The sequence below is a fragment of the Theropithecus gelada genome, chromosome 7b (assembly GCF_003255815.1).
Source record: "Theropithecus gelada isolate Dixy chromosome 7b, Tgel_1.0, whole genome shotgun sequence".
NCBI classification, from domain to species: Eukaryota; Metazoa; Chordata; class Mammalia; order Primates; family Cercopithecidae; genus Theropithecus; species Theropithecus gelada.
The window spans coordinates 85,732,102-85,757,945 of record NC_037675.1 but is presented as its reverse complement, the minus strand read 5'-3'; positions in this window follow the sequence as shown (position 1 = coordinate 85,757,945).

The following is a 25,844-nucleotide window of genomic DNA, read 5'->3' as shown; positions in this document are numbered from 1 at the left end:
GAAGTGTTCAGGTTCCAAAGGTGGTGAACTGGACTGGGCATCTCCACACCTCAAAGAGCATGCTCAGGTATTGGGCAGGGGTGGGGGACAGAGTCTGGCTTGGCAGACTTTCCCTCACAACATCCCCCAGCCTCGTGGTGTGTACTGGTGCTGACTGGGGTAGGAAAGGAATGGGATGATTTCCAATCTGCTAGCAGAATGCTCAGATGGGGGAATTAGCATCTGCAACGTAGCCCTGCCACTGGGGAGGGTGAAATTGCTTTCAGTGGCAGCAGTGTTAGGCAGGAAGCTGGGGGTTCACATTTTACTCATGCTTTGGCCCTGATTGCAGCAGCCCACAAGAGCAGCAGCTGTAGGCAGTAACATTTGCCCTCAGAGCACATCAAAATGCAGTTGTCTCTCTGCAGCAGGGATAGTGCCACTTCCAGTGACTTGTTCTTCAGTCCCAGCAGCAGCAGCAGCAACAACAGTCAGCAGCATTCGGCAGCAGTAGTGGCTGCAAGTGAGGCAGCTCTTTGTCATGTCCACCCCTCTGCTAGGGTGATGCAGGGTTGCTGTCCATGGCTTTTACATTGGTCCTGGTGGCAGCTGCTGCCAGCAGAAGTGGCTGCAAATGGGGAATGTCAATGGGGCTCCAAGGGTGTTAAGGTGCAGGGACCATTGGTCTCCTAGTGCAGAATTCAGTCTGGTGAGTGCTTTGCCCTTAAAATGGCACTGTGCTGTAGCTGCATAGAACTCAGGGGTATGTGGGACCCAATGTGAGCTTCCTCTCTGGAGCAATGCCTTTGTACTGTCTCTAGGCAGCTCCCTGTGTTAACCTCAGGACACACAAGGGTCAAGGGGGTCTACCATGGCTAGGCCTGCAGAAGTCTATAGTGGAAATGTGGACCACTGAGATTCTCTCATTCACCCTTTCCCCAGAGTCACTTTAGGTTCACAGCTAGTCCCTGTTGAGCAGGCTGCCTCACGTCCTTCTCCTTCCTTGTTTTTTGTGTTTTCTGTCATTTTTCTGTTGAATTCCAGTGTTATATCTTAGATGATCTATTTGAAGTGTGATTATATGCTCACTTTTATGGTTCTTTGTGGAAGAGGAAGTCCCAGATGTATTTATTCAACCATATTGAAGTCCCTCTATTTCTGTTTTTACATTTACTCTTCTTCATTTCTTCTGATTACGAGCATAATGTTTGTCTTTCTCTGGTTATTCTAAGTCTCCGTGTTCAAGCTCTTTCTGAAAACAATATCTGTAAAATTGCAGGGGCCATTATTAAAAACAGTTTAAAAATCAATGGGCTTTAAATGAAAAGATGCTACTTTATCATGTAAAGTTTTAATTCCCCAGCCATCTGTCATAGCCATACTCCTTATTTTCACTGTGACTATAGCTGCATCATTTAAGTAAATGGTACTCATTTTTTCAGTCCTTGGCATTAAGATAGAAGTATTTAAGACCAATGGAAATAAACTTTATTCTTCTCTTGGAATTATAGGAATGCAATTTGATATCACATCTATTTTATTACTATTTTATACTGACTCTCCAATACCTGTTGTATATCACTGTTTGGATATCACACAAACGCTTAAAAATCAAAAAACTTTTTCTCTTCCTCCTTTTTCCTCTATAACCTTAAACATTTTGTGCTATCTTTATGCTGAATCCTGGAGAACAGTAACACTAAAAGTACCCCAGGAAATCTGGGGGTCCTCCTAATGTCTTCCATCATTGGCTAACATCCACCCACCCACAAGTGCCAATCAATTGTGTTGACCATATCATGTTCAGCAGCCAAAGACAACCAAGAATACAGCTATAGTCAAACAGAGTTGGTTCAATTACTCATTGCAACAAGAGAGGACACACACTATGGGACCACTGGACTGTCTATGTATGAGAATAGTAGAATAGGCTGGTTATAGGATTTGGGCTTGTGTTATGTAATCTGAAGAAAGCTTCAAGGAAGGAAGAATCTATTCCAGACTGAGTGCTGTCAAAAAGCAAAGATAACTTGTTGACATAGTATCTTAACAATCCACCTAGGTAGAGGGAAGAAGAAAAGAGGGCTAATGCTATAATTGGTAAAAAACAAAACAAAACAAAACAAAAAACACACACACACAACCAAGACCAAACAAGCACTCATTCAGCTTAATTAGGAAGTAACATTTGGTCCTCTTTGTGGTTTTTATAGTCTTCTTTAATTTTGTCTGTGCTCAGATCAGCTTGTGGAGGTGTCTCATTTGATCTCAGTATCCTGTCCGAGTCCAGTATCCAAGTCCAGTATCCTGTGTCTCATTTTGTTCTCAGCCTCTCTCTGTCCAAGTCCAATATCCTGTGAGACAATGCTCTAGCTGTTGGTGCCAGATCCACTCTTTAGCCCTCACTGGCTCTGGTCAACAGTATATCCTGGCATTTTTCCCTCATAGACATTTTATTCCTCCAGGTGTATAAGGTTGCCTGAATGCCTAGTGTTTTATGTCTACCTGTCTTTATACGATGTTTCCTTCTCACAAAATATATACTATATTCGTCAGGGTTCTCCAAAGGGACAGACTAATAGGATAGATGTATATATGACGGGGAGTTTGTTAAGGAGACTTGACATACATTATCACAAGCTGAAGTTCCACGATAGGCTGTCCGCAAGCTGAGGAGGAAGGAAGCCAGTAGTGGCTCAGTCCGAGTCCAAAAGCCTCAAGAGTAGGAAAGAAAGTGCAGCCTTCTGTCTGCAGCTGAAGGCCTGAGAGCCCCCGGCAAGCCAATGGTGAAAATCAAAGAGTCCAAAGGCTGAAGAGCCTGGAGTCTCATGTCCAAGGGCAGGAGGCATCCAGCATGAGAGAAAGTTAAAAGCCAGAAGACTCAGCAAGCCAATTTATCCCATCTTCTTCTGCCTGCTTTGTTTTAGCAGCACTGGCAGTTGATTGGAGGATGCCCACCCACATTGAGGGTGGGTCTTCCTCCCCAGTCCACTGACTAAATGTTAATCTCCTCTGGCAACACCCTCACAGACACACCCAGGAACAATACTTTACCAGTTATCTAGGCATCTTTCAATTCAATCAAGTTTACACCTAAAGTTAACCATCAAATATGCCTTCTGTATTTTTAGTCCTCTTAACTCTATTTTATGTTTATAATCTTAGCTTAGGACATCTGTCTAAAAATCATCTTCTAATTCAGCCTCATTTTAAATGATGTCCATCCCCATACCTGCATAGCATCTGTAAGGGCATAACCTCTATGAAGTTATGGGCTGTATTTATTATATTTACCACTGTATCCTCAGCACTTTGCACAAATAGTGGACTATCAGAACACACTTGTTGAAAAACAAGTGAATCATCATTTATTTTGTAGTTGTCTCTGAGTGAATTAATAGGTTAAAATAAAATGAGGCAGAAATGAATAATAGCAGCCTTGCTCTCAGGTAGCTTATATCAAATGGGAAATATTAGATGCCAACAAATTCAAAATAAGTTAGGTAAATTTAATCCAATGAGATAATTCATCCAATTACATGAGTGTCAGAATTGTAGACTTTTTTTTTCTTGGGGGTTGCTGAAAGACAGGATTAAGAAGGAGATCATATGAGGCTGTGTGGCCACAATGGAATCCTTGATGGCACATACAACATGACTTTCTTTTGGTTTTTCAGATTCTAGTGCCATAAAAAGAATAGCTTCATTTATAGGTGAAAATGTTAAGTTCTGCTCTACTTCTGCAAACATAAAATTTTTGTTCAAACGTGATTGAACATCGCTGGCATTTGCTCCTTAGTGGGCAAGAAAATTGCCATTGTGGAGAATTGCGTGTACTATATTCAGGGCTACATGGAGAGAATCATTTGCTTTACAATTTAAGGCATAGGAATCCTCTGTCTATGGGTCCGAGCACACTTACAGAGGGAATGAATGTCCATGAATATTATCTGAATGAGATCGAGACTCCTTGACAGAACAACACGGTGGGAAAGCTGGATAGCTTCACTCTCATGTGCTGCCATTATAGTTAGGTTTTTCCTTCTATGAGCAATCAAAAAATCTGGCAAATACAAAGGCAAGTTTCAGTTTCTAATCATTAACACTGTGGCTTGTCTTAGTTGTTCTCATTCTCAGGATACATATGGTAAATTCAGTGTCCTTGGCTAAGGATTTTAGAAGTAAAAGAGATTTGCAAATAGTACTGTCTGTATATTTAAAGGTAGATTGCTGTTATGATCACATTTTAGTTCATTTACTTCTTAGAATATTAATGTGAAGTAGGCAAAACAAATATTATCTCCTGTTGGCAGACAAGTAAACACATAACTCATCTGTCCAGTACCCATGGAAAACATCGCTAGTAGATCATAGAGCTTCTTCCTTCAATGTGATACAGTCCTGCCTAATCATTCTCAACAAAGTTCTCCAGGAAGCTATGCAGATGTTGTCAAGGATGGATCTATTTGTTCAAGAATCTAGCAGTGGGACTATGACTGCTGAAACCACCAAGGTCAATAATTCTAAAATACTCAGACAAGTTTAAAAGTAACCAAGTATCCATTATTCTTGGACACCATTTCACTTGGAGCAGTATTTTCTGATTTGGATTATATTTTTCCATATTAAATGTTCCATTCCATTTTCTCTTTTTGTAAAGTTCTTAAGAAAAAAGAGCTGTGAGAAAGAGATGGCAGAAGGGTGGAAAAGAGAGAGCTGAGAAAGAAAAAAATATGCGTATCTGACTTTTGAGGATATTACGTGAGATACTTTGCATTTCATCAAATACATATTAACTGTGAAAAATATCTTTAATGAAAGTATGTGGCTGATTAGATAGTTTTATCTGAAAGGGGTTGCATTTCCTTAATTGGGATTTTAAAGAATATTCCATTCTTTATTTCTGTTTTTTTGTTTTTTAAGAAATGGAGTGTTGCTAGCAATGGTTGTTCATAAACACAATCATTGCACACTACAGGCTAAACTTATAGGCTCAAGTAATCCCCTTGCTTCAGCCTCCTGAGTAGCTGAGACTATAGGCAGGCACCACAGTGCTCAGCTTAAGAACATTTCTTAAGCAAGGAGTATTATCAAAGCTATTAAGCTCATTGGTCCTCAGCCATCCACTGAGTATTGACAATAGAGGAAAACTGTGATGCATGTATTTTTACTATCGTATCATCTCTATGTTTGCATTTTTAAAACATATATCCTGATATGTCATGTCTCAGATGAGACTTCGGACTTGGACTTTTGATTTAATGCTGGAATGAGCTAAGACTTTGAGGGACTTTGGGGAAGGCATGATTGGTTTAGAAATGTGAAAGGACATGAGATTTGGGAGGGACCAGGAGTAGAATGATATGGTTTGGCTCTATGTCCCCTCCCAAATCTCATCTGAAATTGTAATCCTCATGTGTCGAGGGAGGGACCTGGTGGGAGGTGATTGGATTACGGGGAGGGTTTTCTCCATGCTGTTCTATTGATAGCGAGTGATCTGATGGTTTAAAAGTGCATGACTTTCTTCACTCTTTTTCCTCCTGCTGCCATGTAAGATATGCCTTGCTTTCTCTTCATCTTCTGCTATGATTGCAAGTTTCCTGAGGCCTCCCCAGCCATGTGGAACTATGAGTCAATTAAACCTCTTTTCTTTATAAATTACCCAGTCTCAGGTAGTTCTTCATAGCAGTGTGAAAATGGAATAAAGTATACACAGTAATGAATATTAATTGAATATATAAGTAGATCTATACCAATGTAAAAACTACAAAAAGACGATAATATTCAGAGTTAAAAATTACAATAATCTGTAATATTTTTATTTTGTGTAACAAATAAATATATATGACTTACAATGTTATAAGTCCATTATTTTTGTCTATTCTTCAGAAATGTAGATGTTGGTAATGTCCACTGTACTGCCATATGCTCATGATGGGCTCGGGTGTAATGATGAGCACATGTTTTTATTCTTGAATATCATTAATTTTGTCTCATATAGAAACACAATCTCTATGGGATCTACTCAGCCTATTAAGCACTGTTAGCTTTAATCCAACTTAATTCTTCTCAGTATTACAAAAACAACACTGTGTACTACAAACAACAGATTTATAAATATTTGCAGATTATAATTGTAGTAGTACTCATCCCTGATATATCTTTCCAGGAAAGCTGACAAATTTAGTAACTTAAAGTAAAGCTGAGTAAACATGCTTTCATGATCTTTCTGGATTTAATTATCCAGGTGTTTGGACTTGTCCTAAATGCCACATAAACAAAATTTCAATGTTTAAAAGCTATCAGCAGGAAGGAATATTACAAATTAGTTATGCCTAGAAAAGAAAAGTAGAGAAACAAAATCCAGGGCAGTATTTGTCAAATGGAAGATAGTAGATCCAAGGACAAAAAATTTCCCTTTATAATTATTTGCTTTTAATTTACCTTTTCTACTTTGATGATTATTTTAAAAATGTTATAATCATATTTTGGATCCTCTTGATGACCTATATTATAACTTAATACTTCCACTCAGTTTTGGTGCCATTTTATGATTTTCATTTGTAATTTTTATTATACTGGCATTGACCTAGAGTGATAGTATATTTTGTCAACTTGTATCTGTCTGCCATTTTGTTTGGATAGCCTACTGATAAAATGACAAAATATGTCCATCTCCTCCAGTGCAAATGTTCAAAATTATTTGCCAGTTATAAAGACATAGTATATATTTTTCAGTGGTAATTTGAAGTTGCAATATCTTTTAATTGGATGACTTTAAGTAATTTAATACATTGAAATTTCAATTTGGCAACATGAAGCATCTTCATATGATAGAGTTGGGAGCATATTCACAAAAGAGCTGGTATTGAACTTCCAGGACCCTTAACTTGCATGGATTACTTCCATGACCCTTGGAAGGAATTGGGTACATACTGTCAATATATTTCTGAAAATTTACAACTGTAAGGTATTTTAAAACATTTCTTAACAGGACTTTTTTTTTTTTTTCTACTGCCACGTCTTTCCTGTAATACCTCATTTCACATCAGGTAGCAAGTGGAGTGGCAGTGGGGCTTGTTGGGGTATAGATGTGGTTTATGAATGTGCTAGAATTGCCATAAACAAGACCACAGACTTGGTAGCTTAAATAACAAACATTTATTTTTGTCATGGTTTGGGCGCCTAGAAGTCCAAAATTAAGGTGTCAGTGGGGTTGGCTTCTAATGAGGGCTTTCTCCTTGGCTTGCAAATGGATACTGCCTCACCGTGTCCTCACGTGGTCCTTGTTCTCTGTGGGAGCTTGTCTGATATCTCTCACTCTGTTTTCTAATCTCCTCTTTTTATAAGGGCATCAGTCATATTAAATTAGGGCCTACAGTAAGTACTCATCTTAAGAGGAATTTCTGTATTTGTGATATTTGTCAGCATTTTTCACATTTCCAAATGGTTGTGACTTATTTTCACTAACAGTAATTACTTTTAAATCTAATTTTGTATTGAAATGTCCTATTTTTAAAATTTCAATATTGATGTTAGATACATGTGCAGGTTTGCTATATGCATATATTGCACACAGGTAGTGAACATAACCCATGTTCCCCTTCTTCCCTGCCCTCTCTAGTAGTTGCTAGTGTCTGTTATTCCCATGTTTATGTCCACGTGAGTTCCTGCTTATAAGTGAGAACATGCAGTATTTGGCTTTCTGCTCCTGCATTAATTCACTTAGGATTATGGGCTCCACCTCATCCATGTTGCTTCAAAGGACAAAATTTCATTCTTTCTTATGGCTGCATGGTATTATGTGGCATGTATGTACCACATATTCTTCATCCAGTCCACCACTCATGGACACCTAGGTTGATTCCATGTCTTTGCTACTATGAATAGCATGATAAAATATACAGGTGCCTGTGTCTTTTGATATAATGATTTTTTTTTTTCCTTTGGGTATATAGACAGTAATGGAATTGCTGGATCTAAAAGTAGGTCTGTTTTAAGTTCTTCAAGAAATCTCCAAACTGCTTTCCACAGTGGCTAAAAATGTTTACATTCCCTCTAACAGTGTGTAAATGTTCTATAAATGTTCCCTTTTTCCCATAGCCTTGCCAGCATCTGCTGTTTTTTGGTTTTTTAATAACAGTCATTCTGATTGGTGTGAGATGGTATCTCATTGTGTTTTTGTGGTTTTTTGTTTTGTTTTGTTTTTGGTTTATTTATTTATTTATTTATTTATTACTGTTTTTTTGAGACAGGGTCTCACTCTGTTGCCCAGCGTGGAGTGCAGTAGTATGATCTCAGCTCACTGCAAACTTTGCCTCTTGGGCTCAGGTGATTCTCCCACCTCAGCCTCCCAAGTAGCTGAGACTAAAGGTGTGTGCCACCATGCCCAACTAATTTTGTCTTTTTTGTAGAGACAAAGTTTCACCATGTTCTCTATGCCGGTCTCAAACTCCTAAGCTCAAGTGATCTGTTTGCTTTGACCTCTCAAAGTGCTGGGATTACAGGCATGTGCCACTGTGCCTGGCCTCATTGTGGTTTTGATTTTCACTTCTCTAATGATTAGTGATGATGAGCTTTTTTTTTTTTTTTTTCCATATGCTTTTGGCCATGTGTATGACTTCTTTTGGGAAGTGCATATTCAATTTCCTTGCCCATTTTTTTTTAATAGGGTTAATTGTTTTTTGCTTGCTGATTTAAGTTCCTTATAGATCCTGGATATTAGGCCTTTGTCAGATGCATAGTTTGCAAATATCTTCTCCCATTCTGTAAGATGTCTGTTTACTCTGTTGATAGTTACTTTTGCTGTTCAGAAGCTCTTTAGTTTAATTATGTCTCACTTACCAATTTTTGTTTTTGTTGCAAATGCTTTTGGAGACGTAGCCATAAGTTATTTGCAGAGGCCAATTTCGAGAAGGATATTTTTTAGGGTTCCTTCTAGTATTTTTATAGTTTTTGAGGTCTTACATTAAAATATTTAATCCATCTTGAGTTAATTTTTGTACAAGGTGAAAGCTAAGGATCTAGTTTTATTCTTCTGCATACGGCTAGCCAATTATCCCAGCACCATTTATTGAATAGGGAGTCTTTTCCCCATTACTTATTTTTGTTAACCTTGTCAAAGATCAGATGGTTGTAAGTGCGTGGCTTTATTTCTGGATTCTCTATCCTGTTCCATTTTTCTAAGTGTCTGTTTTTGTTCCAGTACCATGGTTTTTTGATTACTGTACTCTTATAGTATAGTTTGAAGTCAGGAAGTGTGATGTCTCTGGCTTTGTTCTTTTTGCTAGGATTGCTTTGGCTATTTAAGCTCTTTTTGGTTTCATATAAATTTTAGAATTTTTTTTATTATTCTGTAAAGAATGACATTGGTAGTTTGGTAGGAATAGCATTGAATCTGTCAATTGCTTTGGGCAATATGGCCATTTTAACAATATTGATTCTTGTAGTCCATGAGCATAGAATGTTTTTCCATTTATTTGTGTCACCTCTGATTTATTTCAGCAGTGTTTTGTAGTTCTCCTTGTACAGATCATTCACCTCCTTGGTTAGCTACATTCTTACATATTTCATTTCCTTGGTGACTATTATAAATGGGATTGTGCTCTTGATTTGGCTCTCAGCATGGCTATTGTTGGTATATATAAATTCTACTAAATTTTGTACATTGCATTTATATCCTGAAACCTTGTTAAAATTATTTATCAGTTTAGTAGCTTTTGGCAGAATCTTGAAGGTTTTCTAATTATAGAATTATAATGTCAGAGAAAATAGATATTTCGACTTCTTATATTACTGTTTGAAGGCCGTTTATTTCTTTTTCTTGCTTAATTTCTCTGGCTAGGACTTCCAGTACTACACTGAATAAGAGTGGTGAGAATGGGCATCCTTTTCTTGATCTGGATCTCAAGAGGTATGATTCCAGCTTTTGCTTATTCAGTCTTATGTTACCTGTGGGTTTGTCATAGATGATTTATATTATTTTCAAGCATGTTCCCTCAACACTTTGTCTGTTGAGAGTTTTTAATCATAAAGGGATGTTGGATTTTCCTGAAAGCATTTTCTGTATTTATTGGGGTGATAATGTGGTTGCTGCTTTTAATTCTGTTTACATGGTTAATCACATCTACTGATTTACATATGTGAGACCAACCTTGCATCCCAGGAATAAAGCCTACTTTTTGACATTCTGCAGAATTCAGTTTGCTAGTATTTTGATGAGTACTTTTGTGGTCGTTCATCAGGGATATTGACCTGAAGTGTTCTTTCTTAATCGTGTCTCTGCCAGATCTTGGTATTAGAATGGTACTGGCTTCATAGAATGCATTAGGGAGAATTAAGTTCTCCTTTATTTTTGGGAATAGTTTCAGTAAGATTTGTATCAGTTAATCTTTCTACATCAGGTAAAATTGGGTTGTGAATCCATGTGGCCCAGGGCTTTTTTTGGTTGGTTGGGTTTTTTAAAAAAAATTATTGTTATTGATTTAATTTCAGAGACCCATATTGGTCTATTCAGTTTTAATCTCTTCCTGATTCAATGTTTGGAGTTGTATTTCCAGGAATTTATCCATTTTCTTCATATTTTCAAATTTGTGTGCATAGAATAGTATTTCCTGATGATTGCATCTCTGTGGGTTCATTTGTAATTTAATCTTTGTCATTTCTGATTGTATTTGTTTCTATTTTTTCTTTCTTTGTTAATCTAGCTAGCAGTCTATCAATTAGGTTGTTTTTTTGAAAAAACAAATCTTGATGATATTGATCTTTTGCAAAGTTGTTAATTTGAGATAATTCTAACTTCTTGATGAAGGTATTTAAAGCTATGAACTTTCCTCTTACTAGTGCTTTAGCTGTGTCACCAGAGATTTTGGTAACTTGGATCTGTATTTCAATAATTTCAAATAATTTTTTGATTTCTACCTTAATTTCAGCATTCAGCCAGGAGTTCTTCAGGAGCTGAGTTGTTTACTTTCCATGTATTTGTTTTACATTTTTTAGATATTAGTTTATATTTTTATTGTACTGTGTTCCAAAAATGTGTTTGATATGATAGTAATTACTTTGAATTTATTGAGACTTGCTTTATTACTGAGCATGTGGTTGATCTTAGAATATGTTCCATGTGCAGATGAGAAGAAGGTATATGCTTGCTGAATGTTCTGGAGATATTTATTAGGTGTGATTGGTCATGTGTTGAGTTTACGTCTGGGGTTTCTTTGTTAGCTTTTTGCCTCAATGATGTGTCTGACACTGTTAGTAGGATGTTGAAGTCTCCCATTGTTACTGTGTGTTTGTCTAAGTCTTTTTGTAGGTTAAGAACTTGTTTTATGAATCTGGGTCCTCCAGTGTTGGATATATATATATATATATATATATATATATATATACACACACACACAAAATATGTTTCAGGTAGTTAAATCTTGTTTTATTATACTCTTTATCATTATTTAATGCACTTCATTGTCCTTCTTAGTTTTTATTGGTTTAAACTCTATTGTATCTCATATAAGAAAGCAACTTCTGCACTTTTTCACTTTCTATTTACATGGTATATGCTTCTCTATCCTTTTACTTTGGGCCTGTAGGTGCCAAGACAAGATGGGTCTTTTGAAAACAACAAATGGCTGGGTTTTCTTTTTTTTTTTTTTTGATGGAGTCTGACACTGCCACCCAGGCTGGAGTGCAGTGGTATGATCTCCACTCACTGCAACCTCTGCCTACTGGGTTCAAATGATTCTCCTGCATCAACCTCCCAAATAGCTGGAATTACAGGTGCCTGCCACCATGCCTGGCTAATTAGGTCTTATTTTTTTAATTCTGCTTGCCACTCTGCATCTTTTAAGTAGGGCATTTAGTTCATAACAATTTCTAAATTATTTTTATTTTATTTTATTTTATTTTATTTTATTTTATTTTATTTTATTCGAGATGGAGTCTTGCTCTGTTGCCTAGACTGGAGTGCAATGGCATGATCTGAACTCATTGCAACCCCCACCTCCTGGGTTCAAGTGATTCTCCTGCCTCAGCCTCCCAAGTAGCTGGGATTACAGGCGCACACTGCCACGCCCAACTAATTTTTGTATTTTTAATAGAAGTGGGATTTCACCATCATGGTCAGACTGGTCTCGAACTCCTGACCTTAGGTGATCTGCCCACCTCAACCTCCCAAAGTGCTGGGATTACAGGCATGAACCACCATGCCCAGTCCCCAATTTCTAATTTTTTTTTTTTTTTTTGAGACGGAGTCTCGCTCTGTCGCCTGGGCTGGAGTGCAGTGGCCGGATCTCAGCTCACTGCAAGCTCCGCCTCCCGGGTTCACGCCATTCTCCTGCCTCAGCCTCCCGAGTAGCTGGGACTACAGGCGCCCGCCACCTCACCCGGCTAGTTTTTTTTGTATTTTTTAGTAGAGACGGGGTTTCACCATGTTAGCCAGGATGGTCTCGATCTCTTGACCTCGCGATCCGCCCGTCTCGGCCTCCCAAAGTGCTGGGATTACAGGCTTGAGCCACCGCGCCCGGCCCCAATTTCTAATTTTTTATAGCACTCCCTAAATAATCATTGCAGGACCCCAAATTTGGAACTCTCCAAAATTTTGTGGAGTAATATGCAACTTAATTATCACAGGGAAATGGAAATGAACTTAGGGAGACTAAATACATAAACAACAGCATTGCACCAATTGAAACCCATGTTTGCTAATGTATGCGTTAAGAATAAAATTTTTAAAGCAGTTTGTATACATGGAAATGACTGTAGAACTGAATTAATCTGGTACATGGCATTGAAGATAAGCAAATCAAGTTAATTCAATTAATGAGAGCTGATGTAGTTTCAGAAAAAAATTATCAGTCATATTAAACTTAAATTCTTATTTCAAGTGTTTGTACTATTTGTATTTAATTTATGAATTTGCTTGGCTTTTATAATTGTATTAGAATCATGAACTAATGATTAAATCTAATTTTATCAAGTACACAATTAAGCAACATTATCATAAACCTTATCATAAATACACTTTTAGGCCTAATTTTGGATTTATATAATTTGCCAGGAATTTGCTATTTACTCAAGTATGAGTAAAGATACAAAAGTAAGCATTGTCAGTTTCAGAGTGTTAAATTGTAAGAACCCACTGGGAGATAATTGAATCATGGGGGCGGTTTCCTCATACTGTTCTCGTGGTATTGAATAAGTCTCATGAGCTCTGTTGGTTTTATAAGGGGCTGCCCCTTTCACTTGGTTCTCATTTCCTCTTCCCTGCCGCTATGTAAGATGTGCCTTTCACCTTATGTCATGATTGTGAGGCCTCCCCAGCCGCATGGAACTGTGAGTGATTAAACCTCTTTTTCTTTACAAATTACCCACTCTTGGATATATCTTTATCAGCAGCTTGAAAACAGACTGATACAGCAGGTCTGGGAAAAGCACCATTTGATTGGTGAAAAGGCATCAAGGAAGTTCTCACTGCAGATCATGAACTTTACCCAGAACGGGCAGCCCGGTTTTCAGGCTTCAGGCCCATTTTTGACTTGAAGGTTGGGTTCACTGGGTACCCGCCCTTTTCTCCCTGGGAATTTGTCTGCCTCCTGCCACTATCATAATGATTTTAACTGTCCTTATAGAAGAAGTAGTTCTCTATCTTGGCTTGTTTCCCTGAACCATCTTGACAAATAACTAAGGGGTGCTGCTTGCACAATGTACTTTATAAATCCCTAGAAGGAAATATAGAAAATGCCAAAAAATCTACTGTCAAAGTCTGTTGTGTTTCCATTTCTATTCATAGGTTACAGAAAATTTATTTAAATACAAGTCTCATAAAATATTCTCTTTTTAACTTTCAATTTTTAGTATGTTTTGTATGTCTGTTCATTTTCACTATTAAAGGGCTAAATATGTACATAATTTGGTCTTTATTAGTGTAATGCAGATTACTGAAAAATTTTAGATGAAAGTTGTTAACTGTGTATTATGTTATTCAGCTTGTGTTATTTATGCTGTTCATGCCTTTAGTATGTTATTGATTATATAATGTGTGATTAGAAATAATTTTTACTGTTGAGTTTCATATACCAGAAACCTCTAGTTCAGCCAAATATACTTCAGTATAATATTTTGAAACAGTTAATGAATAGGAAAAACAAATAGCCCTTTGCAGTTCAGTCTGCCAAATTACATGAAATTATCAAGATAAGTAGCAATTAGAGAGAAGGGGGCTAAAATCTAAATGTGACTACAAAGCAATACAACAGGCTTTCTTAAGTGACGTTTCCTGAATATCATTTCCAAAAAGAAACTCCTAAATTTATGAATCTATGAAATAAATCCAGAAGAAGAAACCCTGAAAATGTTATATTTCAATCTTTAAAAAAATTTTTTTTTTAATAAAAGCTAAATCTAAGACCAACTTTAGTCTGTGATTCGTTTACTGCAGTTTGATGCTTGATTTCATCTTGGACAGAATAGAACATCTCCTAAGGATTATTTCATTTGATGGTAGTTTAAATTATTATGTATTTTTAAAGTAGTCTCATGAAATAAATAGGCAAGAATATTTTCATAAAGGGTATTAAGGGACAATGGTGGTATAACACTGTCTGATACTACTAGCCCCAAAAAACTTCAATAATATTTAAGATAATATAATACTGGCACAAAATGAAAGCAGACATCAACAGAAAGCCATAAATAGTTACACTCATCTATGAAAGCTCAATGTATATGAAAAACATAAGCTTTCAAAACAAGGAAACAAGAAAAGATTTTATCATAGGTGATACTGAGATAATAGGCTAACAATTTAAATTTAAAAGTTTATAAATAATGAAATTTAATCTATTCATTTTACTATCCTACTACAATTTCAGTTGCATTCAAAGCTTTTTATTAAACACAAAATATAGGAGGAAACAAGACTATCTAAAGCAAAATAAGATGTATCAGATTTGGGGAGAAATTTAATTTCCCTTGCTGTGTAATGTTGAAAATATTCCCAAAGAAAATTTGGAGAGATTGAAATATATACAAATTCAAAACTTTAAGAATTCCAAGCCATTTATATCTCTTCTATATAAAGACTTAACTCAATCTATAACATTTAGCCACTAATAAATACATGAGCAGTGTATGAAGGGACAGTTTATACCTAACTTAAAAACTCACAAAATATAAGCAACCAAACAACTGTTTAGATTTATTAAATAAATGTATTATTGTAAAATGAAAAGTCATTGCTATGAGTTCGTAAAGCTGATGTACTTAACCTGTGCTCCTGACATGAGAATTTCAGTGAATTTGATAAGCACATGAGTGCAAAACAAAAACCCTAACAATAATCACATCTTGTGAGTAAAGAACTCTAACTCTGGACTTTATCCTAAAGAGACAAAATATGTATTATGAGGATGGTCATTGCAGGATTCTATAATATAGCCTCAAATTAGATGCAACAATTTCCTTAATTTACTTAGGATATAAGGGATAATTTACTTAGGATGTACTAAGTAAATCAAGGCTCATAGATGCAGTAAAAAGTTTATTTAGCAACTAAGATAAAACAAAAAATATTATTGATCTAATTTAAATTAAATATTATATTCTAATTTTATTATTATGTAAATGTGCATTCATGTTAAATTAGATTAGATTATGAATAATTTATACTTATATTTTAAAATGAATTGTGCTGCATTAAAAAGATTCCCCTTAAAAATAGTATTTTCTTTTTCATCCATAACTTTCTGCATGTTTGCAAAATTGAAATAAATTAAGATATTGTTACTTTGTTAAGCTAAGAAGTTTACATTTACCTTCAGTTTTATTGCAAAGGACCTTCAACCTCTTTCTGTCTTTGCTTGGCTCTATATGTGTGTGTGTGTGTCTGTGCGTGTGTTGTGTGATTCGTTTGCCATTCAGGCAGCTAATCTTAAAATAAACATGCATTGTTTCCGAGAATGGGAAAGCCTCAAGGAAGCTATGTGAGCTGTACACTTGCAACCTGCTTGCTTCCTGCTGCTCCACTCTCATTGTCAATGATGTAAAGTGGCATTATCTTCTTCCTATCTTGACAGATACCAGGTTGAAAGAGCACCATTTGGCCTCCAGGCAATAGATCATCCCCTTTGTTCTATTAAACCTGGACAGCCAAATGACAATCTCAAGAGGCTGGAGTAGGCTTAGCTCTGAGACTCCATTGGGAAATTGCCTCTGCAGAAATTTCAAATACCAGATGTTAATCATGATCGTTGGTGATATTTTTTTGTTTTGCTTTGTTTTGTTTATACCTTTAATAACAAAGCATTGTGTTTTGGCGTTTTAAAAAGGGAGTAAAATAAATTATTTGAATGTGTTTTATTTTAATATTTAGACAGCAACCCCCACCCACTCACTTACCAACATATGCACTCTGGAGAAACTGAAATTCCATAATAGGAGGCTTACAAGGATACTCCAGGGGCTCATTTGCCAAGGGTGTCTATTTCATTTCATTTCACTTCATTTCTTTTCTTTCTTCCAATATATGTTCTGCCAAACTCTGAGACAGGCTTTGGTGATACATCAATGATCAGAGAAAAAATCCTGCTCTCAAGTTGCTCACTGTCTAGATGGGGAGGCAGACAGATAAACAGAGTGCTACAAAATGATGTGGTAAGTGTTCTCTACCACGGGTGCATGCAGGGGCTATAGAACAGAGAGCAAAGAAGTTCTAACATGTTCTGAGGCCTTCAGGGGATAGAGATTGAGGAGGAGGACATAAGTCATTTGAGTCTTGAAGAACGATTAGACGTTTGCCAGACATACAAAGGAATAAAAAGGAGAAACATCGGGAATGTTGAAAGTTTAGCATAGGTGGTGGCTGCAAATTATTTGAAAAGCATGGTGAGAATGCAGATAGACTGGAGGTGGAGGCTGTCATTGCACTTGACTGTGAGATCCTTGGGTCAGGTTACTGATAGTTTCCAGCATCTAATAAGATGTGGATATAGTTAGCATGCATTGAGTAACTGATTGAATAAATGACTGAAAGCACCTTTCTAATCTGAGATAAAACTAAAGCCAAGCCATGAAGATTCACCTATTTTTTTTTTTTAATTTCCTTTAAGTCACCAAAGAAAGTGAAGCCATAGTAGTTTTAAAACTGAGCATAAAGCAAATTCTAGTGCTTAAGTATCGGGGAGGAGGTGCTCCTAACATTTGCTGTCACACATTTCAGAAGGGAGTGACCTCCCTCCTACCTTTTCCTCTGGCAAGGCTACAGCTGCCACTCAAGAAATGAATAGGTGACTTATTTTAAATGTCAAGAAAACTATGTCCTTTATTGTCAAAAGGATATCAGGAACGAAAAGATGTGTTCCAAAAGGAACCAAAAGAAAGGCATTTATACATGACCGTTGTAGGATAAGACAGAGAATATATGCTGTAGCAAGTTGGTTATGAGATGGCCATTCAGTGCCGATCATAGATAGTAGATTCTTTAAGTATAAATACTCTCATTTAAAAGATACACACAGATGCTAAAGTGTAACAATAAACTGATGAATTACTAAGTGGAAAAACATCATACAACAGATTTCTATAAATATATAACATCCACCAGTTATAGTTATGCTGAATATAATTTTATTTCCTGAAGGCATAATATTATTCATGTCAAGTTTACAGCAAAATTTTTGCCATGGTTTAAATTAGGGGATGATAAAAAATCCAATGTACAATACCTCACATCAGGAGCACATGTGTATTAGATTAATTGATATTTATAATCTCATATGTGTTATATATAACATGTATTTAAAATTATATATAGTACATTTATTTATTGCATATGATATATACGGTATCATCTATAATATATAATTGTATATTTTATATATAGTATATATTAGTTATGTACAATACATAAATAATGTATGTGTGTATGTGACCTAAACTTTGAAGAAATGGTTTCTCCTGATAAAGATGGTTGAAATTAATAATAAGAAATAAATCTTGAGCATATCTCTGAAATATCATGTCAGACAAATACACTTCGAGAATCTTTATAAAATATGATAGAAATAATAATGTAGAGCGTCATTACAACTAATGGTACTTTTACATTTTAATTTTGCTAATCAGAGACTATAAGTTAATTTACATAGATTTACTTCCCCTTCTCAAGTTATTATTTGCATTAATGAACTCAAACAAAGCTTAAGTAACCTACTTTGTCAATGGGGATTACAATATTTTAGCCCAGGATTTTGTAAACCTGGACTCATAAAATAAAAACCATCTTAAACCAACATTTCCTCATTTCAATTATTGGTTTTCATTGTGCAAAGTCAGCTGTCTGAACCACTATCAAATTTTAAGAATTAATCTAAATCACTGACATTTTTATTGATTTAAAATGTAGTCCAGGAGACAGATAAAACTGAGAATGGGAGGTTTTGTTGTTGTTGTTGTTTTGACAACTTTGAAGCTCAGAGAATCTCACAGATACTGAAATCTCAAACTTATTTAAACTTAAAATAGTAAATAAATCTTTAGCCAAGGTCAGTGCTAATACTTGGTAGTTTTAGGTTAAGGTTCACATATTTGCTAAATTTCATCAAAGGTAACTGAACTTTCTTTTTCACAATTTATTTCCAATCCAGGAACAAGTGTTTTAAAATAATATCTGCCTTGGTTTACCAGATATTATCTCTTTGATCCTGTTACAAATGTGTGCCAGTACTTTATTTCTGATATGTAAAGATGAACACATCTCATTTGCCCAAATGTTTTAAAAAATAAGAAAGGAAACTCCTAGAAATCATGTGTACTTCAATTGCTAAGGAATGTAAAAATTTAATCTATTTAAAGTTTATACCTGAGACTATTTATTTTAAGAACATTAAGTGCATTAACTATAAAACCAGATGGAGAAAACAAATCAACAATATACCTCCAGTCTAACTAACTTGTGTTGAGATTTAAGGAAGCATAAAATAATGCTACTTTTTGGTGGCATAAGCTATTCCCACAAAACCCAAGGGGCAGGACAGCTCTGGTAACCCACTGCTTCATCCGTGGTGAAACTAGCTCAGCCTGAGAACTACATGCCTTTCTTGAAAGACTCACAAATCACTACGAGATCATTGCTCTTGACCATTTTGCTGGGGTAAGAACTTAATTTCTAATTTCAAATAACTCTTCCAATTTGATAAACATTGAGGAAGCTGAACATCTTTTCATTTGAAAGCAAAGAAAATTCAGCTAGCAAAAGCTATTTTATTTGAAATTTTACATGAACAAATTACAAGTGGAGATTTAGTCTCCCTTTTCTTCCCAAATTGCAGTGGATTGCTCAGAAGAGCAGTGTTCCGGGTTACCAGGTTTCTGCCATTGTCCACAGCCCAATAAAACCTGACAAGCAAAAATTCACACCATAAATTATCATGTGTCATGTTCCTAGCTGTGGTAATCCTTCTTCCCAAATAATACTTTTTCTTAGCATCAAAGAGAGGAAGAAAGAGGATGAACCAAGCTAAAGGACTCTATCCCTCTTAAGTTTTTATACACCATTAAAAAAAAAAAAAAATCACATTGTTTGAGATAACCTAATTAAGGCTGATCAAGAGGGCTTGAAATTTTTGAATGATGTAAAGATTTCTCTGAAAAGGTTAAGAGAAATCTGATACAGTAGGATTTCACATCTTTGGAATCACTTTTATAAAAGCTATAAATTCTTGTTAGATCATGTATCCAGGTGGAGCAAGTCCTTTCTTTAATCATAGCAGTGGCCCTTTCTGCTCACCTACTAAAAATCATTTCTGGGTTTTCTTTTTTAGGCTTTGGCAAAATTCCAACCAAAAAAAAAAGAAAAAGAAAATGTTGATTTTAATACTCTCTTTTTTGTTATTTAAAAGAAGCAGCAGCTTGCTCAGGTGTTGTATTTACTATCTACCTTTGCTCAATGAATTTAAATATCCTCTCTTCAAGGTAAAATAACTTCACTTCCGCCCAGAATCCTTTCAAGTATGTATGTGAGTATGGTTAGAACAAATAAAAGAAACAGAATAAATGAAATGCAATGTATAAAGTAGTCTTAATCATTCACAGAAACAAAATAATTTCTGATTTCTTAGTTTCATTCCATTATAAGTGCATGAGATATTTTTGGCCCTCACTGCTTCTCTCGGGAGAATGTCTCACAGCTGGTACAGGTTCTTTTAGATTATAATATTTGATCCTTAGTCTATATGTTCTTGGTCATGTTTCTTTGTAGTGCAGTGTTAAGCTTTCTTAACAAATCTATCCGTTGTTTATCTGTCTTTATGATGTAATTTGCTATCTTACCCAATTGCAGTAGTTATACTTGTTTTATTAATGATAGTTTCCCTTTAGGATTATTATTTTTATCCCTAAAATACGTACACTGTAATTATGTTAATCTGAACTCATAAATCAAGTCTGTCAGGCCTTTCATGTTTTATTGCTTACTTCAAATTTCTCAATGGGCTGCTAGTATCTGAATGATCCCAAAAAGGACCAAAGCAACATTTTAGAGTATTTTGATTTCATAAACAGTGCAACATTCAGTTATCTAGTAGACATAAAAAGAAATGAATTGAGTTATGCCATGAGGCAGTATAAAGCTTTTTACAAAGAGTACTCTAACTTTCCAGAAAGTTAATTTTTCTAATGTCCCAAGTAATAAAAAATGTCATTTACCACCCATGGTCTTTCCTATAATACTTACTCACTTTGTTTAGAACTAAAATAAATTGGCATAAATAGCTCAACATTTTGGCTGCTATGTAACATTGTTAATAATCATTCCTTTTGAATTTTTAATCAATAATCATTTGCTCCTTTGAAAGCCATTGAGACAATATTGTCCTTGATATATTAAATACCCACATTTATAAAAAATGCCATATTGTTGTTCATTGTGTCATGAGTTGAACATTAGGAACTCGCCAGACCTATTGCATTATTATAGTATTTCAAACTAAGAGTCACTCGGTTAAGGATAAATCTAAGGGAAACATTTTCAAGAAAATATAGAATCTGTGCAGGAAGTACTTCTATTTGAGAAATTGTCTGGACTCTCAGAGAATAATATAGGCTTTTCATAGGAGAATTACCATTTCCTAAGAAGGAAAGCTGCTGTATTTGTTTTGAAAATAAATTCCAGACTAATTTCACTTATTGATCAATGTATCTTTATTAACCTATTGAATATTTGATTTACTATTTTTCATATGGTACACTAAGGATGACTTGCCACATTTCTTTAGCTATATCTGTAAGCTTATTTGTGTTTTTCATATTTTATATTTACCACTATTTATAGAATTTTATAATGTTTTAATTCTCATTTGGAGCCTGTGCTTCAATGCTTCTTGATACATTCTGTAGTTTTCCATTGTTGTCTTCATACCATTATATAAACTATGAATGAAGTAGAATAAGTGAGTAGAGTTCCAAAGAGATTTACTTAAAGAAGCACCCTTATTTAGATATAGTGGTATTACCCAAGGTATCAGTTACTTTATAGTCCCCCTAAATACTTCACATGATTTTTTCATTCCCTCTCTTTACTCATCAGGCTTGGTTCTGGTGAGTAACGTGATTTGCCTTTATCAGTGTTGTTCAAAATAATGTGTCATAAGGTTAGAAATATCAGAGCCCCAAGAGGAGGTTAAGAAAGGCTTTGAATTGTATATCACCTGAATTACACACATGGCCCCAGGAGATAACTACTTTACGTTGTTATTGGTGATTTCAAATAGCATCATGTGTCTTTTCTTTATAATCATAAATGAAACATTTAAAACATACTTGAAGGAAAATGTACTTCTGTACCGTCAAATTTCATGGGTATACAATTTTGTTCTATTTGTACATTTTTAGAAAATATAGTGGTTATCTTTGTGTGGTGAATGACAAGCATTTTCACTTATTAATTAATTCAGATATTCAAATATTTTATTGATTATTCAGACATTTATTGAGCACTACCCATGTTTCAGGCAATATTTTAAGCACTGAGACGTATCACTGAGTAAACACAAAAATATCTGTTCTTATGTGAGTCACTTTTGTGTGACATGACAGAAAATTGACAATAAACTTAGTAAGTATGTGGCTTTGTAAAATAGAAAGTTATGAGTATTTTAGAAATTAATAGAGCCCGGTAAGGGAAATTAGCAGTGCTTGAGATCACGACAATTTAAATGCGGTTATTGGGCTTGAAGAGGTCATCAAGAAGGTGACATTTGAATAAAGACCTGAAGGAGGTGGGGAAATTCATGATGCTGATATCAGAAAGGTAAGTATTCCAAAAAAGGCAGTAGAGAGTGCTGGAGAAAGGCAGAGGTGAGTATCACTGGGATAGAGAAGAGGAGACAGTTGCTGAAGGGCCTTTAGGTCACTGTAAGTAGCCTGACTCTTACTCCAAGAGTGAGATTTCTCAAACTAGAGAGATTTTATGCTTCGACACTATTAACGTTTTGGGCCTGATAATTCTTCATTTTGTGAGGCTGTCCTGTGCACTGTAGGATGTTTAAAAACATCCCACAGTGGGTATCTAGCAGATGCCCATAGCAACTTGGGTCATGACCATCAAAAACTGTCTCTGGAAATTACCAATACCCTCAAGAGAACAACAGTACTCTCCACTACATGCCTGTACTCTAAATAAAATGCAGGAATATACGATGTACAGGGTGCTCCCCAATCTCATTCATGTCCACCTGGAACCTGTGATTTGGAAAAAGAGTCTTTGCATTTAAATCAAGTTAAGATGAGGTCATACTAGATTAGGATAGGCACTAAATACAATGACTGGTGACTTTTTAAGAGAAAGGGGATTTTTAGTAGAGACAGGGTTTCTCCATGTTGGTCAGGTTGGTCTTGAATTCAAGACCTCAATTGATCCGCCCGCCTCGGCCTCCCAAAGTTCTGGGATTAGAGAATAGCTGGAACCCGGGAGACAGAGATTGCAGTGAGCTGAGATGGCTCCACTGTGCTCCAGCCTGGGGCAACAAGAGCAAAACTCCTCTCAAAGTAAAAAAAAAAAAAAAAAAACCGAGAGACAAAGGGGAAAGACTTTTGAATATAAAGACCCAGAGGAGATACAGGAAACAAGCCTCAATGAACTCACAAGCAGAGATTGGTGTGATGCACTTAAAATTCAAGGAATGTCAAAGATTGCCAGCAGGCTGGGCGCGGCTCACGTTTGTAATCCCAGCACTTTGGGATGCCGAGGCGGGTGGAATATGAGGTCAGGAGTTCAAGACCAGCCTGGCCAAGATGGCGAAACCCCGTCTCTACTAAAAGTACAAAAATTAGCCAGGCGTGTTGGCAGGTGCCTGTAAACCCACCTACTTGAGAGGCTGAGGCAGGAGAATGGCTTGAACCCAGGAGGCAGAGGTTGCAGTGAGCAGAGATCATGACACTGCGCTCTAGCCTGGGCAACAGAGTGAGACTCCATCTCAAAAGAATAATAATAATAATAATAATTTTAAAATGCCAGCAACCACACCAGAGGCTAGGAGAGAGAGGCAAGGAAGGATTATTTATTGGAGTCATCACAAGGAGCACACCCCTGCTGTCAACCTGATTTTGGACTTTAGCTTCCGGAACTCTGAGAGAATTAATTTCTGTTGTTTTAGGCCACCTAGTGAGTGGTAATTTGTTAAGGCAGCCCTACAAAACTAATATAGGGACTGTCATTGGATGATTTTCAACAGAGGGACATCATCTGACCTCAGTTTTAACTTAATTGCTCTGAATACAGTATAGATAATAGACAGTTTGGGGAGATGGAGGTATAGGAAGCAGGACACCAATTAGAAGTCCAGGGCAATAATCAAGAAGAGAAGTGATGTTGGCTTGGACCAGAGTGGTGACAATGGAGATGGTGAGAAAGAGTTGGATCTTCCATATGTGTTGAAAATATATTAATACTTATGCATGCAGTAGATGTGAAAAATGGATTTATATAAAGAAAAGAGAGCTGTCAACATTTCCAACTTTGCCCTGAGTAACCAGAAAGATAGAAAAGCACTGGGTGGAGCATTTGGAGGGAATTCCAGCAATTTTGTTTGGAAAGTGTTAAGTGTGAGATATTTATGAGATATCCGCATGGAGCTGTTTGGTAGGCACTTTGATATATGAATCAGGAGTTCAGGAAGAGATTCATGGTGGAGATAAATTTGGGAATTCGTTGGCATTTAAAAAGGTATTTAAGGTAATAAGATTGGTCCCGGTAACTAAGAGAATATGTTTAAATGAATAAGAAAAGGCTTACTACAATGTTAAGAGGTCAGTAATAAAAAGAATTAGCAAAGAATAATGAGAAAGAGTGGCCAGTGAGGAAACAGCAAAGTTAAGAGATGGTTGACAAGTCTTTTGTTTGTATTATACAAAAATTTTATTGTAAATGTATTTTAATGAACAAATTACAAAAATTTTCTTAAATTATATACTAGAAAGAAGTCAGCAGTTATTTTTTAACCTTTTATGCAGCAAATCGAAATATATCTGAATATTACTATGATTACCTGGTAAATATAAATGAAAGTTCACCGAGCTTGATTATTTTGTTGGACTATGAATAAAAGACTTCCTCTTAATTCAGTTAGTTTACATGTGTGTCTAAAATCTTTCTCAGTTAGAAAGGATGTCTCTGCATGAGAATAGTATTAGACAATGACACCAGAAACTTCTCGTGACTGGATTTTTCTCATCTCTGTGTAAGTGTAGACTTTGACTATGAGACACCAAAAAAGTTCACCAAAAAAGACAAAAATAAAAAGAAGAAGAATCAGTGAAGCATTTTGGTAGATATTTTATATATTTGTATCTTGCAGATACTAAATTAAGAAATCTGCGTCAATGTTTCAGTTTATGTAGAAATTGTGCAATCATGCAGCTCACCATTTGATCTCAAATTATCCTATGAGATCAGTTTGGTCCCAACAGGAAACAGACAGGCTATTGAAAATAGGATAAAACAACGTTCATTTACAAATGGGGCTAATTTATAAAGGTGTGGTGAACTCAGAAGGAATAGTGCATTAATCAAGAGCTTGTGGCAGCAAAAGTGCTATTACTCCTACGCTTAAAAGAGTAAGGAAGAGGGAGTGCTTATCACAAAGAGAATAGTGTATGAACTCTTTTGAGAAGAATAGTCCCCTTTCGGATTTTGAGAGACAAACAGGACTAGCTTGAGGTACTCTTGCAAGGAAAAAGCTGGGCGGGGAGTGGGGTGGTGGGGTGGGACTCAATATTGTGACTTAACTTGCCTATTTCTTCTGTTCTTCTGCTCTTTGGAAGAACCCCAGCCAGATGATTAAGAGTATGAGAATGTTCGTGCAATCCCTGCAAGTCAGCCTTCCAGGAAAGAGAGCATAGTGGAGGAGGAAAGTTCCCGAAAAAGTCACAAAATGGTGCTATCTGGCATGGCACGCTACCTTTCCTTTGACTTGGTCAACTTTCCATTAGTCTATTTTACACCTCTGCTGAAGAAATAATTCATATTGGGTAAGGAGGCTTTCCTCTGCCATTGAAAGTCGGGCTGCCAGTAACCATGTAAACTCTTCTTTGAACTCTCAAAAATTGTCCGAATAATGTAATGCAATTTTAAAAATAAGCATCATAGAATAGCTAGATTTTTCCATCAGTCTATGGCATATGACATTGTTAGTGAATAAAATAAAACCACCCATATTAAATAGTGAAGCAATATTATTAATACTTAGGTGAATTTATTTAAAGGAAAACTGCTATATTTTTTCTTTCTATTCAAGAGTCAAATGTATATTTTTTACAAATGCAACAAATACAAATACTTTAGCAGAATTCTAGGAAGACACAAATAATTATAAGGA